Raw genomic sequence first — 16,243 nt, 5'->3', positions numbered from 1 at the left:
TCTCTTTCTCTCTTTCACACTCTCTCTCTCTCTCTCTTCCTTTTTCTCTTTCTCATAGAAAGGTGAAACTGTTTGTCCGAACTGAACTCATCAGGAACAGAACACGGTACTTTGCGTTAAACGCATGGTAGCATTTTCAGAACATTCTCTTCTCCCTCCTCTCTCTCTCTCTCTCTCTCTCTCTCTCTCTCTGCGCTGTCGTTTTGTAGGTGCTTTGACTACACGATGTTAAATAAATAATACAAACAAAAAAAAACATCTAAATTGTGTTAGTATATATTTTTAATTTTTATTTATTGTGATGTCTCAATCCTAAAATTCTAGGCGATGCTAAACCTGTGACCATAGCTGTAAGATAAGAGGCACCTGGAATTAATGTGCGATGCTGTGAATGTCCACAAGGTGGCGCTGGTAAGCCTTTGCAGTAGAATATACAGACGAGATACAAGTAGTTAACGGGACTAAAAAAAAAAAAAAAACAGGACCTTGCGTCTTATATACACCAGATCTATCCTAATGCAGAACACATCGTCTTGACAACTGCGTTTTTGAACAACAGTTGTAGAAACCGATGCTGTGAAATTGAAACCGAACTAGCTGTACTCCGCACAATGATTATAAGGTGTTTATTTAGCAGACGCCTTTATCCAAATTCACTATATAGCTTCGGTCTATAGAACGCGTATCATATAGGCACGTCAGTATTATTATTATTATTATTATTATTATTATTATTATTATTATTTGTTTATTTAGCAGACGTCTTTATCCAAGGCGACTTACAGAGACTAGGGTGTGTGAACTATGCATCAGCTGCAGAGTCACTTACAACTATGTCTCACCTGAAAGACGGAGCACAAGGAGGTCAAGTGACTTGCTCAGGGTCACACAATGAGTCAGTGGCTGAGGTGGGATTTGAACCCGGGATCTCCTGGTTACAAGCCACTTTTCTGTAATCACTGGAGCACACATCCTTGTTTAATGACGCCACGGTCCCGGTTATGGGAAGATTAATGAATTAAGGGGTTTGATTTCCTCGTGTTTTTACTGGTCCATCGTGTACCGTGGAAAGTGTCTCGACAAAAAAAAAGAAAGTCTGGTAATTGAATTGAATTGAATTGTAAGCGGATTGACTTTGTAAAACCTCAGTCTTTCTGTGCAGACGTTGACCTATAGGGTGGCAGGCGGTCTTGCGTGTTAGCTATTAATCCTGTTAACAAAATAAATACATAAATAAATAAGGTTTGCGCGGCCCGGTTTTGTAATTCAGCGAAACAGGTCCGTATTTATTAACGTATAACGCATTCAAAAAAATAAAATAAAATAATTCTGTATCTATTTATCCTAGAACAAGAAGAAGATGGGATGAGGGGAACAAGACCGAAGTCTTTAAAATATAAAGAGATAATTCAAATTAATACATAATCTATATTCATTATTATTATTTATTTCTTAGCAGACGCCCTTATCAGGGCGACTTATAATTGTTACAAGATACCACATTATTTTTAAAATACAATTACATTATTTTTTTACATACAATTCCCCATTTATACAGTTGGGTTTTTACTGAGCAATCTAGGTAAAGTACCTTGCTCAAGGGTACAGCAGCAGTGTCCCCCACCTGGGATTGAACCCACGACCCTCCGGTCAAGAGTCCAGAGCCCTAACCACTACTCCACACTGCTGCCCTAAATGTCTTGCTAACATATCAGAGAATCCAGTGTGTAGGTAACAAACAGGTTTGTCCAACCTGCTAGAGAATAGACCATCACACACACACACACACACACACACACACACACACACACACACACACACATATATATATATATATATATATATATAACTCCTAAAGCACTACTTTGTTTTTGTATCTCTTCAACAGTGCAATCCCCATTTATGGAGTCTATTTAAGTGTCTCACAAATTATAGCCTGAGAGAGAGAGAGGAGAGAGAGAGAGAGAGAGAGAGAGAGAGAGAGAGAGAGAGAGAGAGAGAGAGGAGAGAGGAGAGAGAGAGAGAGAGAGAGAGAGAGAGAGAGAGAGAGAGAGAGAGAGAGAGAGAGTTTGAGGGAGCAGCCAAGCGAGAGCGCCTAATAATGCAGCTGTACTGTACAAGACACGAGCACTCCAGCATTGCTCAGGCAAGATAAGTACGCGGCCGTGCTGCGGGTTGGAAGCGCGTTGTATTCGCTGCGGTGCGAGAGGAGATACGTACAGCTGCAGCGTGCAAAGCAGACGGACGGGGATTCTGTGAGGAGAAGGAAGAACAGAAACCGCAGCAACAGTAAAGTCAAGAAAGAAAGGAAGAAAGAAAGAAAGAAAGCCAACCAAACATTCACAATGAGCGAGGTAGGGAAACGCATGTGAATCTGACTTCTTTTAATTTTCAGCGTGAGTTCTTATGAGATTGACAGGTGAGAATGATGGATTTCTGTGATGTTTATTTTGTTGATGTTGTTGGGATCAGTTGGAGATGTGATCTGTGTTTCGGTTCAAGCTGTTGCTACGAGCAGGGATCTATATAATACATGATCTACACAGACACGTATTACTGTCTTTTTTTTAAAGGACATTATTGCTGTTTAATCTGACAGGTGCAAGTGTTTTTCTGCCCTAGGTGTTGTACGACAGCTCTCTCTCTCTCTCTCTCTCTCTCTCTCTCTCTCTCTCTCTCTCTCTCTCTCTCTCTCTCAAATTGTTTATTCTGTGGACTTTCATTTTGCGGACATTATTATTATTATTATTATTATTATTATTATTATTATTATTATTATTATTATTATTATTATTATTATTATTATTAATATTATTATTAACATTATTATTATTGTCCTTTTTTAGCACTCAAAATATCACCTATGAGATAAAATTTTAAAATGATTTCTGCCATAGTTTACCAAGTAGGAGACGTCATTCATTATATCCTAGTTATGTGTGTGTGTGTGTGTCTATATATATATATATATATATATATATATATATATATATATATATATATATATATATATATATATATATATATGCATATATGCACAGCGACGTCGACATCTAAAAGACATTGAAAGCACATCAAGGTGTAGCGTGCGAACGGAACTCGCGAGTCGCATGTGTGGACAGAGGTTGTCTCATTTTACATTTTCCTCTGGTTTGAAGCTTTGCTTAGCAACAGAGCGATTTCCGAAGCAAGCGCTTATTATGACAGCCTCGTTTTTCCTCTTTCAGTCTCGATTAGGATGCAAGGCGGTCTGACAGACAGGTATTGTATGCAGTGAATCCTGTTTCTATCTGCTGAGGAAAATAAAACACTGCGGTTTGGAGAGTTCTAATCTTAATACAAACATAATGGAGAGTAGATAAAGGGGCATTCAGAACAGAAAATAGGAGGCACTTTTTTACACTGAGAATTGTGAGGGTCTGGAACCAACTCCCCCAGTAATGTTGTTGAAGCTGACACCCTGGGATCCTTCAAGAAGCTGCTTGATGAGATTCTGGGATCAATAAGCTACTAACAACCAAACGAGCAAGACGGGCCGAATGGGGCCTCCTCTTGTTTGCAAACTTTCTTATGTTCTTATGAATACGCAGCATAGGAAGCATATTGAGTAACTCTTTCCATTCTCTCTCTAATGACTGTGTTTTTGCACAGTAGTTACTTAGTAAATACATGTGTGCTTACACATCATCACAATGTTAAGGAGGCTGTGTGGTCCAGTGGTTAAAGTCCAGGGCTTGTAACGAGAAGGTCACGGGTTCAAATCCCACCTCTGCCACTGACTGACTCACTGTGTGTGACCCTGAGCAAATCACTTCACCTCCTTGTGCTCCATCCTGCGGATGAGATGCTAATCAATGTCCTAGTGTAAGTGACTCTGCATATAATGCAGTTCACCACCATAGATCTGTCAAGCACTTTGTGATGGTGGTCCACTATGAAAGGCGCTATATAGGATAGCAGTGTGAAGTAGTGGTTAGAGCTCTTTACTCTTGACCGGAGGGTCGTGGTTCAATCCCCGGTCGGGGGACGCTGCTGCTGTACCCTTGAGCAAGGTACTTTACCTAGATTGCTCCAGTAAAAAACCCAACTGTATGAAAGGGTAATTGTATGTAAAAATAACATACAATGGTATCTTGTAACTATTGTAAGTCGCCCTGGATAAGGGCGTCTGCTAAGAAATAATAATAATATATAAAAAGAAATATGGCATTATTCAGATTTACAGGTGTGTGTGTGTGTAGGGTTATCTATCGGTAACACTTTCCATTGTGTGTCTCTAAGTAGTTACTTAATAAGTACACGTCATCACACTGTTATTGGGTGGGGGAGAGAGAGAGAGAGAGAGAGAGAGAGCTTTTGGAAAGTAAACACACACACACCATGATAAAGATAATTGGGCAGCCCATTTAAGCTGTTACATAATTCCATTTATTTTTCTTCTCTGGGTTTGCACGTCATTAAATTCACCTAAAAGGTTCATCCAGGTTTTTTTTATAACTAATGGATGTATTTCTCTCTATAAAATGAATCACGCTGGGTGCAGCGCCGAATAGAAGTGTTGTTTGAAAAAGAAAAAAAAACGTCACTTACACAAGGCGAATGTTGTAACGCGTGTTACGTTTAGAAAAAAGGGAGATTTGCTTTCTTTTCCTGTTGAAACGAATGTTGTATTTTGCGATGGCTAGTGAGGGCATCCCTGCTTTCATAATGCCAGGGCATTTCATTAATAATAGGTACAAAAGCTGAGCTCTGTGTGAGAGACGCTAGAATGGCGCGGCCCACATTAAGAACATAAGAAAGTTTACAAACGAGAGGAGGCCTTCAGCCCATCTTGCTCGTTTGGTTGTTAGTAGCTTATTGATCCCAGAATCTCATCAAGCAGCTTCTTGAAGGATCCCAGGGTGTCAGCTTCAACAACATTACTGGGGAGTTGGTTCCAGCCCCTCACAATTCTCTGTGTAAAAAAGTGCCTCCTATTTTCTGCCCCTTTATCTATTCTCCATCTGTGACCTCTGGTCCTTGTTTCTTTTTTTCAGGTCGAAAAAGTCCCCTGGGTCGACATTGTCAATACCTTTTAGGATTCTGAATGTTTGAATCAGATCACGGCATAGTCTTCTTTGTTCAAGACTGAATAGATTCAATTCTTTTAGCCTGTCTGCATACGACATGCCTTTTAAACCCGGGATAATTCTAACAGAAAAACTGACACATTGAAAAATGTGACGTTTCAAAATCTAACGTGAAATCCTGCTGCGCTACTACTATGGCTTCCGGTATAGACTTTACTGGATATCATTTTATAATTTGTTTGATTACATGATGTTGAAATAAAATATCGAAATTGTGTTCCTATATAAAAATTATAGGTGATGCTAAACTTATGTTCAGAGCTGTATAGGTCTGAACATAAGTTTAGCCTGAAGCTAAATCTACACATGAAAGGAGATATTTACCCCCCCCCTCTCTCTCTCTCTCTCTCTCTCTCTCTCTCTCTCTCTCTCTCTCTCTCTCTCTCTCTCTCTCTCTCTCTCTCTCTCTCTCTCTCTCTCTCTCTCTCTCTCTCTCTCTCTCTCTCCATGACACACACAGCGTGTTACACACACGAAGAGTCCTGGTTCTATAAATAGGGATCCCTGTATCTCTCCTACGTGATTGCTGTTTTATAAGATAATGTAACCACCACCCCCCCACAGAAAGAGGGGGTGGGGTAGAGATGGTGAAGGAAGAGGGGGGGTGGGGAGGCTTTCTCTGCACTGTCTCTTCTCATTGATCTTGAGCTTTAGCTCCAGGGTAACAAATCTAATGAATTCAGGAACATTTCGCTATTATTTCATTTTAATTTGTTTTACACTGAGCTCTGCGGCACAGCTTTGGCACACTGGTGTGAAACCCCTTTGCTGTACAAGACACCCCTGAAATCTGTGTGACGCAACCGTGTAAAAACCCTATAGAATGAACTCCTTCTGCTTCATCAAGTCGAATGGAAACCTGCTGAATAATGTTACGTTATTAACATATTTAAAAATGTGACATTTCCAAATCTTACATGAAATACTACTGGACTGCTGTTGTGGCTTTCGGTGGTAGACTTTTTAATTTAAAAAAAAAAAAAACTCTACAGCTGCACAGTGACGTCAATAAAAGGCTTTTACTCTGTCCTAGCAAAAATAATCTATTTTAAAATTTAATGCATTTAGCAGAGTGGGGCTGGGACCTTGAATGATCTGCAAGATCCTCACGGTCCTGTCTGTTTGCCAGAGGAGAGAAAGGCTACAGCTGTGGCCGACTGTGTAGCATCACCCTGTAGATTGAACTGATTTTGTAGTTTTTTTTCCAATACACTGACAACAAATGTCAAAATCTAGAGCTATGCCTGCAGCAAACTGGTTTAATATTACCAACGCGTGTTCTTTTCACAGGACTTTTCCATTCTGCAATACAGTATTCTCTGCCTGATTTGCAGCTTGTGTAGAGTCTGGCGTTTCTTGCTTAGGCTAGTGCAAGGCCAGGCAGCTGTATAACTCAGAGTATGTTCCTGCATTGGCAGTGATTTTGTGGTCCGCAGCGTTCTGTTAATAGAATTAATCGGTCAGCTTTGATGCCAGCGAAACATTTCGTGTTATCAATGAGAAAACAAGACCGCTTACTGTCCTGTAATTGATTGAAAATTGCTTGCTGGACAAACAAGGCTGACAGCCAGATCAATGCCTGGTAATTTATTTATGCATTTATGCATTTGAGAGCAACTCAAGTTTAGACGAGCAGATCCATAGAGTCCAATGAAAGCTGCTGAATAATGTTCCCTTGTTAACATATTGAATTCCACACCCTCTATATAGAATGAACTCCCTCAGCTTCATAGAGTCCAATGAAAGCTGCTGAATAATGTTCCCTTGTTAACATATTGAATTCCACCCCCTCTATATAGAATGAACTCCCTCAGCTTCATAGAGTCCAATGAAAGCTGCTGAAAAATGTTCCCTTGTTAACATATTGAATTCCACCCCCTCTATATAGAATGAACTCCCTCAGCTTCATAGAGTCCAGTGAAAGCTGCTGAATAATGTTCCCTTGTTAACATATTGAATTCCACCCCCTCTATATAGAATGAACTCCCTCAGCTTCATAGAGTCCAGTGAAAGCTGCTGAAAAATGTTCCCTTGTTAACATATTGAATTCCACCCCCTCTATATAGAATGAACTCCCTCCGCTTCATAGAGTCCAATGAAAGCTGCTGAATAATGTTCCCTTGTTAACATATTGAATCACACACCCAGCGCTTAGTAGTTTACCACTATTACAGATTTGGGTAGAGACATTTTTTGCGATATTATTGAGTAGTTTCTTTGATTACAGTGTCACAGATATGCATGATGACTGTTTTGCATTAGAATGACTGTGGGACGATATGCATGATTTAAACGCTGGATTGATTTGGGACTCGGGGACTGAGGTCACTTCCTTGTGTGAAGGGCTATGCTGATACTCCTACTCATTTTTGCTATTAAGGAGTATTTATCGGCAGGCATTTAATAGATTTGTTCATGTATGACCCCTCTCTCTCTCTCTGACCCCCCTCCCTCTCTCTCTCTCTGCCCCCTCTCTCTGACTCTCCTCCCTCTCTCTCTCTACCCCCTCTCTCTGACCCCCCTCCCTCTCTCTCTACCCCCTCTCTCTGACTCCCCTCCCTCTCTCTCTCTCTGCCCCCTCTCTCTGACTCCCCTCCCTCTCTCTCTACCCCTTCTCTCTGACCCCCTCCCTCTCTCTCTCTGCCCCCTCTCCCTCTCTGCCCCCTCCCTCTCTCTCCCTCTTGCCTCTGCTTCCTCTCCCCCCTCCCCCACTCCATCTCTCCCTCTCTCCCTCTCTGGTCTCTCTCTCTCTCTGGCCCCTTTTGCCCCTCTCTCTCTGTCTCCCCCTCCCTCTCTCTTTCTCTCCCCCTCTCGCCTCTACTTCCTCTCTCACCCCTCCCCCACTCCATCTCTTTCTCTCTTCCCCTGACTCCCCGAGCGTCGTGGACAAAGCGGAGGCGCCCATGCATTCGTAACGCTTCTATATTTAGTTATATCTTAAGAACCAGCCATTAAAGCAATCGAGGGAATGTAGAGCATTGTCTCGCTGCTGGATTCTGAGTGCTTTAAGCAAATTGAGGTTCTTTTTTCAGCACCACTTGCCTGAATTTGAGTCTGGTTAGTCGGGATGGAAAGTAAGACTCCTATTGCACAGCAGTGTCACCCAGTCCAGGTTTTACTACCAGCTTGATTAGCCACAGTGTGCACAGGTAACAAGCTCAGGTGTGTCCCTTTTAATCGGTTCTAGTTCCTTTTTAAGATAATGGTTGCGATCGTTCAACAGCCAATCTCAACTGACTAACAAACAGTGAAGCCGTTGGTCTCCACTGTAAACGAGACGCTGATTGGAATGGGATGGGACTTGGGAATTGAGTTGAAAACCGTACTGGGGTCGGGAATTGAAAAACAGAACCTGTTTTCATTCTACTATATAGAGGTTGATGCAAAACTTTGTTTGTTTTTTTTAGCCAGAGCTGTGCTATCTTAGTGGAAGGTTCAGCAGCTGTTTCAACCACCCAGGTTCTGCTTTCAAAAGGCACCTCTAGTGGTGGGGTAGAGAAATGACCATTCCACCACTGCATGTTTTTAGAACCCTCGTCTCTCTTTCCCCCCCTCACTCTTGAAGGTTTAGCACTAGAAAACCGCAGTGATTTGCATTTGAAAGGGGGGAAGAGAATCCCTCTTTCAGCGCCACACGGTTGCAGGGAGATTGCATTCCTCGTTTGTAATCGTTTTAATTCCACAGTATTGTGCTGCTGCTGCTGTTGCTGTTGGGCAGGATCCGTCCATCTTTCTTTCTTTCTTTCTTTCTTTTCTTTTCTTTCTTTCTTTCTTTCTTTCTTTCTTTCAGAACGCTTTTAAAAGTAGCTGGCAGCTCTTCTCAATGTTTTGAAGCCGGTGTTTGATTTTTACAGTAAGACACTCGAGGAAAAGCGGGAGGAGAAGGAGGGAGGCTGGGGTTTGCTAATCGGAATGCGTTTCACGAAGCAGGATGCATTTACGGGATCCTGCGGTGCCGCTAATGAGAGAGAGAGAGAGAGAGAGAGAGAGAGAGAGAGAGAGAGAGAGAGAGAGAGAGAGAGAGAGAGAGAGAGAGAGAGAGAGAGAGAGAGAGAGAGAGAGAGAGAGAGAGAGATCAATGCGAGTTTTTTAAAAAAAATTTGTATTTAAAAACGATTCTTCTTTTAAACCCCGACAGACGGTGGCAATCCAAGCTTCAGTAGAACACACATTTGTTCATCTCTCTTCCCCCTTCTCGGGCCTCGAGTGATTGATCTGCTTCCCTGGTAACCGGGATTGCACGAGGATTCCCATCCGTGCACAGTGAATTGCTGCAATGTGAAACCCGTCTGTCTGTTTGATCAAAAGAAACTACAAAATGATATCGCATTAAAGTCTACACCGGATGCCATAATAGCAGTACAGTAGTATTTCATGTTTCATTGGACTTTATGGAGCAATTAGTTAATTCTACTTGGGTGATGAAAGACTTTTGTCCATAGCTGCACACAGGACTATAGACAGACGGATAGACAGATGATTTGCGTTCCAAACGAGAAAGGAACAGCTGCCAGGAACGAAGTCCAGCTGTGATTCTGGTCTAAAGAAAATAAATCAGAAAAAGCCGCAGGATGATCGAGCTCCGTGTAGCGTGGCTGGCAGGCTGTCTGTGCCGCTGTGGCTCTGCCAGTGCTGGGGGGCAGGAGCGGGGGATGGCGGGGAGGTATGGTCAAGATTTATAATGCGGGTTTCTGTTGAATCAATTATTATTATTATTATTATTATTATTATTATTATTATTATTATTATTATTATTATTATTATTTATTTCTTAGCCTTATCCAGGGCGACTTACAATCGCAAGCAAATACATTTCAAGTGTTACAATACAAGTAATACAATAAGAGCAATAAGGTGGATCCCCCTTTTTCTCTCTCTCTCTCTCTCTCTCTCTCTCTCTCTCACACACACACACACACACACACATATTCTCTCTCTCACTCATTCACACATTCTCTCTCTCACTTATATTCTCTCTCTCTCTCTCTCTCTCTCTCTCTGGAGCGGTTGCCCTTGACAATAGCTCTTAACTGCCGCAATCTGTCTTGCTGAGAAATTGTGCGTCTCTTCCCCCCTCCCTCCTTCCCCCCCCCCCCTTCCCTCTCGCTTTGCTTGTCACGTTGAATAATGCGCGCGCATGGTGTCAGCGCCCTGTGGGGTCGCTCTCCCTCCCTCCAGCTCTGAAGCGGCAGTATTACTGTATTCTGAACACGCTGGCTGTGCCTCCGAGGGTTAAACCGCATGAGTTTCGCAGTCATAGTTACCAATTCAGTGGTCTTGAAACTAGCATTGCATGCAAATAACGCTGACGTGTCCCGCAGTCATTTGGAACTATAATACGAGTAACACTTTCCATTAAGAGTCTCTAATGTGTGTTTGCAAAGCAGTTAATTAGTAAATACACGTGTGCTCGCACATCATCATAATGTTATTATGCAGTTTCTATATTTACTATGTGCGTGTGTGTGTAGTGTTATCTTTCGCTAACACTGTCCATTGTGCGTCTCCTTTTTAATCTCGTCTCATTATTATTATTATTATTATTATTATTTATTTCTTAGCAGACGCCCTTATCCAGGGCGACTTGCAATTGTCACAACACATTATTTTTCCATACAATTCCCCATTTATACAGTTGGGTTTTTACTGGAGCAATCTAGGTAAAGTACCTTGCTCAAGGGTACAGCAGCAGTGTCCCCCACCTGGGATTGAACCCACGACCCTCCGGTCAAGAGTCCAGAGCCCTAATCGCTACTCCACACTGTTAAATGAGAACAACGCTGCCCGTGTGTGCAGAGTAGAAATGGTTAAAACAAGGTTTTAATTTTTTTTTTTTTTTTTTTTTTTTACAGATCATTATAACATGTTCTGTAGTGAAGGTCACAGGATAACTGCCGTTAGCGTTTTTTGCTTTGAACAGGAATCGGAGCAGAAACTGAAAATCAGGCAGCCGGAGCGTTTTTTTTTTGTTTGTTTTGTTTTTAAAAGCCGCGGGCTTTTCTGTTACAAACGAGTGGAAAATCAACAGAAAAAAACTGGCTTGTGTCAGAGTCCACAGCTGCGACCAAAAGTTAAAAAGTTTTGCAGCCCCCTATAGAATAGAGTCCACTGAAAGCTCGTTCCCTCGTTAACATATTGAATTACACCCCCTCTATATAGAATGAACTCCCTCAGCTTCATAGAGTCCAATGAAAGCTGCTGAATAATGTTCCCTTGTTAACATATTGAATTCCACCCCCTCTATATAGAATGAACTCCCTCAGCTTCATAGAGTCCACTGAAAGCTGCTGAATAATGTTCCCTTGTTAACATATTGAATTCCACCCCCTCTATATAGAATGAACTCCCTCAGCTTCATAGAGTCCAATGAAAGCTGCTGAATAATGTTCCCTTGTTAACATATTGAATTCCACACCCTCTATATAGAATGAACTCCCTCAGCTTCATAGAGTCCAATGAAAGCTGCTGAATAATGTTCCCTTGTTAACATATTGAATTCCACCCCCTCTATATAGAATGAACTCCCTCAGCTTCATAGAGTCCAATGAAAGCTGCTGAATAATGTTCCCTTGTTAACATATTGAATTCCACCCCCTCTATATAGAATGAACTCGCTCAGCTTCATAGAGTCCAATGAAAGCTGCTGAATAATGTTCCCTTGTTAACATATTGAATTACACCCCCTCTATATAGAATGAACTCCCTCAGCTTCATATAGTCCAATGAAAGCTGCTGAATAATGTTCCCTTGTTAACATATTGAATTCCACCCCCTCTATATAGAATGAACTCCCTCAGCTTCATAGAGTCCAATGAAAGCTGCTGAATAATGTTCCCTTGTTAACATATTGAATTCCACCCCCTCTATATAGAATGAACTCCCTCAGCTTCACAGAGTCCAGTGAAAGCTGCTGAATAATGTTTCCTTGTTAACATATTGAATTCCACAGCCTCTATATAGAATGAACTCCCTCAGCTTCATAGAGTCCAATGAAAGCTGCTGAATAATGTTCCCTTGTTAACATATTGAATTCCACCCCCTCTATATAGAATGAACTCGCTCAGCTTCATAGAGTCCAATGAAAGCTGCTGAATAATGTTCCCTTGTTAACATATTGAATTCCACCCCCTCTATATAGAATGAACTCCCTCAGCTTCATAGAGTCCAACTTCATAGAAAAATATGACATTTCAAAATCCAACATGAAATACTCCTGTAATACCATTCTGGCATCCGGTAGACTTCTATGCGACATCATTTAGATGTTATATAAAGTATCTAAAATACGTTCATAGAGTTTTTAAAAAAAAAAAAAAATTGTGTCTCAATCCTAAAATGTCTTGGTGATGCTAAACTCCTGGCCATCTCTGTAGATGTGTCGAATGGGAGAATGCATGAAACAGTGACGTGTGAAACGGCGGACACTGTCGCTTTAACAAACAGACAGCTAGATCCAGCATTTCCAATGTGTGGGTTTGCAGTGATTATCTTTTCATTCGCAACCTTGAGCTGCCCTTGCCTGTTCCTATTCATTTCTGTTCTCCTTTATTGTATTTTTTTTTTACCGGCTCCCAGAGTTTTCACTTTGCTGTATCTATTATATGTATTCGATCCATTCTGTGTTTCTCTCGCTCGCTCGCCGCTGTACTAATAATCGCTTCTTTTTCTCTCTCTCTCTCTGTCTTTGGCAGCTCCAGTCTAGTGGCAATGCGAACAGGAATGAAACTCCTGTGGATGGAAATAAAGGTAGACTCAATTATTTGCCCTTTTTCTCCTTCAACAGCAGGGGGCGATGTTGGGGCTCTCCGAGAGGAAAATAAAGTTTAGTCCACTATATAATTTTAGGACTGAGACGTCATTAAAAAAAACTGTATGAACAGAATGTAATTCTTTTTATTTAACATCATGTAGTCAAAGAAACTACAAGATATGACATCACACAAAAAAGTCTATACCGGAAGCCATCCTAGTAGTGCAGTAGTATTTCATGTTTAGATTTTGAAATGTCATGTTGTTTACATTTTTCGTTTCTGGAAAACTACAAAGCGCTGGTGTGTATTTCAACATGTTAACGTAACATTATTCAACAGGTTTCATTCGACTTCACTCATGTTAATGACGCTATCGACCTGATCAAGTTTAAGGATGACAGAACGTTCTGTTTTTAAACACGAAGTGTAACATTACCTGGTTCAGTTCACATGACAACACAGCATTCTAGAATGTTAGCTACAGTAACCCAGCAGCATGATGTAGTAGTATTATGGTCTGGCACTGTCTGCTGTGTGATTGGCAGTGTCTTTTATAAACGAACACTTTCCTTTAAAAAATACGTTTTAATTTATTGTTCCTATAAGCTTTCAATGTCAGGTTGTCTTTCCCACATTAGTCAAGTTAATTACTGCTCTGCTTCACAGAAGTATCATTAGGTCTCATTTAATTATACACTGTTAGTAAAAGTGTCAGAGTGAATCTTTTCTTTATCTTATTTCTCTCTCTCTCTCCCTCTCTCTCTCTCTCTCTCTCTCTCTCTCTCTCTCTCTCTCTCTCTCTCTCTCTCTCTCTCTCTCTCTCTCACTGTCTATAGCGAAAGGTTTTTCATCACCCTATAGAATGAACTAATTCTGCTTCGTAAAGTCGAATGAAACCTGCTGAATAATGTTACGTTAACACGTTGAATTGCACGCCGCTTGTATACTTGACGAAAAATGCGACATTTCGAATTCTAACATGAAATACTGCTGTACTACTATTGTGGCTTCCGGTTCTCCCTTTGTAGTTTGTTTGATTACATGATGTTAAATACATTTATTTATTTATTTATTTATTTATTTATTTATTTATTTATTTATTGTCAACAGAAAAGGCGGAAAACTCTTCCGGTAAGCCGACAGAGGAGGAAGAGGAGGTGGATATCGATCTGAAAGCGCCGGAGACAGAGAAAGCGGCCCTCGCCATCCAGAACCAGTTCCGACGATTCCAGAAAAAGAAGAAATGAGGAATGGAAGAGAAAAACACCCCAATTACAATGAAGCATGACCCCCTCTCTCCCTCTCTCCCTCCCCCCGGCAACTCTCATCCCCTCTCTGTCTGATTGAATCCCCCTGAAGAGAATCTGTGAACTCACTGTTATCAAGCGATATTATTATTATTATTATTATTATTATTATTATTATTATTATTATTATTATTATTAATCTGGCAGACGCCTTTATCCCAGGCGACTCATACATGTGTTATAGGACAGTACAGGGTTACAATACTTTGTATTTAAATACAGTGTAAGTGTACAGTCAGTGCAAATAATAATAATACTACTAGAATACACTATGAACATGATGCAACAAGTTAGGATTACAGCCAGCTATATCTATAACGACATAGTAAAACAATACACAGGGCACTTCTGGGAACTGAAAAAGTATTGCATAGATTTCAAGCAACACGGTACACTGTCGTACAAGGGACGAGAGATATCTTCATCTATTGCTCTTCGGTTAGGTTACGACTCCATGTACACCAGCACAGCTCGGGCTTTTCAATTCACACCCCGGTGGATTCTGGGAAGTGTAGTCCTGCTGTGAAAGGTACACCCGATTCGATTCAGATCAGTCGATTCAATGGGACATTATCATCCCATAGGAATGGGCCAGTAGGTACCTGCTAGCCTCCCACAACAGGTAGAGTCTGTCCAGATCAAGCACTTTAATGGTCGCCGGATGTAGTAGCCGCTAGAGGGCGCTAAAAAGCGGTGTTGAAATAATAGTACATATTTAATAGTAACAGTTAGGGTTAGGGGCTGAGATTAGGTTTAGGGGTAGACTATAGTTTTAAGGGTATGGGGGGTAGATTTGGGGGTTAGTAGGCTAGTAGGTACCTACTGGTCCATCCCGATGGGATGATTTTTGCTTGATAACGTCCCATTCAAATGACTGATCTCAAACAGATCGGCTGATCTGAGACAGGTCAAACGGACCACAATGCACTGGGTGGGAGTTGTCTTCAAACTGGAAAGCCTACAAGGAGATTTGAAATTATCAGCCTGTTTTTTTTTTAAAAAAATGATCCCGTTCTACATTTTGTTTAAGCCATGTGATGACAACGGTATAGCTGTAATAAATAACCTGTATCGTTTATATATATTTATAGTTGATATTTTTGCTAGTTTATACCTAATCGTGGTATATTAATTCTATATACATATAGTTTCAATCTCTCGATTTCATGCTGATATATTGCTGACGCTATAAATTGTAGCGTTAATTACACTGTGGTAGATGCACACACTTGCGTGTGCAGTGACGTTGACGTTGTTAGAGATCCCTGTGTTCGATTATGATGTCACTCTAACACGTCAATGCACTTCGCTCTCCAGCTGTGATAAAATCATGCGCTTCTCAGTGGATCCAAGACGTCATTGACCTCACACTAATCCCCGCGTCATCTGTGTGCGCGTCATGGGTGTTCATTTGAAAGCGATCAAACACTCTGTTTTTATTTTAAAAAAAAACTTGAATCAAACGAGTGAAGTTATATATTGCGAATTCTCTCAAACGGGTTAAATGTGGCTTTATATATATATTATGTGTTTATTTAGCAGACGCCTTTATCCAAGGCGACTCACAAAGACTAGGGTGTGTGAACTATGCATCAGCTGCAGAGTCACTTACAACTACGTCTCACCCGAAAGACGGAGCACAAGGAGGTGAAGTGACTTGCTCAGGGTCACAGAGTGAGTCAGTGGCTGAGGTGGGATTTGGACCTCCTGGTTACAAGCCCTTTTCTTTAACCACTGGACCACACAGCCTATAATTTCTGTAACAGTAACATGATTTTGTGCAGGGAACGCTTTGAAAATAGGACCCCCAATGCCTCACGTAATACCATACGGTTAAAGAAACGTTCTTGTTTTGCAGTCGCCCGTGTGTTTTAACACTGTGATTACTGCTGTGGTTCGACAACAAAGGCGGGCACGCCTTCTTTGACAAGGGAGAACGGAACGAGGTCGCGCTGAAGCTGTCAGGGGGTGGTTCAGATGTTACAAACAGCAATGTTTGTAATCTTCTGAAACGCCCAAGCTTTCAATTACTCGCATCTGTTTTCTTTATTCCATA

Source organism: Acipenser ruthenus, unplaced genomic scaffold (genome assembly GCF_902713425.1).
Source record: "Acipenser ruthenus unplaced genomic scaffold, fAciRut3.2 maternal haplotype, whole genome shotgun sequence".
NCBI classification, from domain to species: domain Eukaryota; kingdom Metazoa; phylum Chordata; class Actinopteri; order Acipenseriformes; family Acipenseridae; genus Acipenser; species Acipenser ruthenus.
This window is presented reverse-complemented; position numbering follows the sequence as displayed.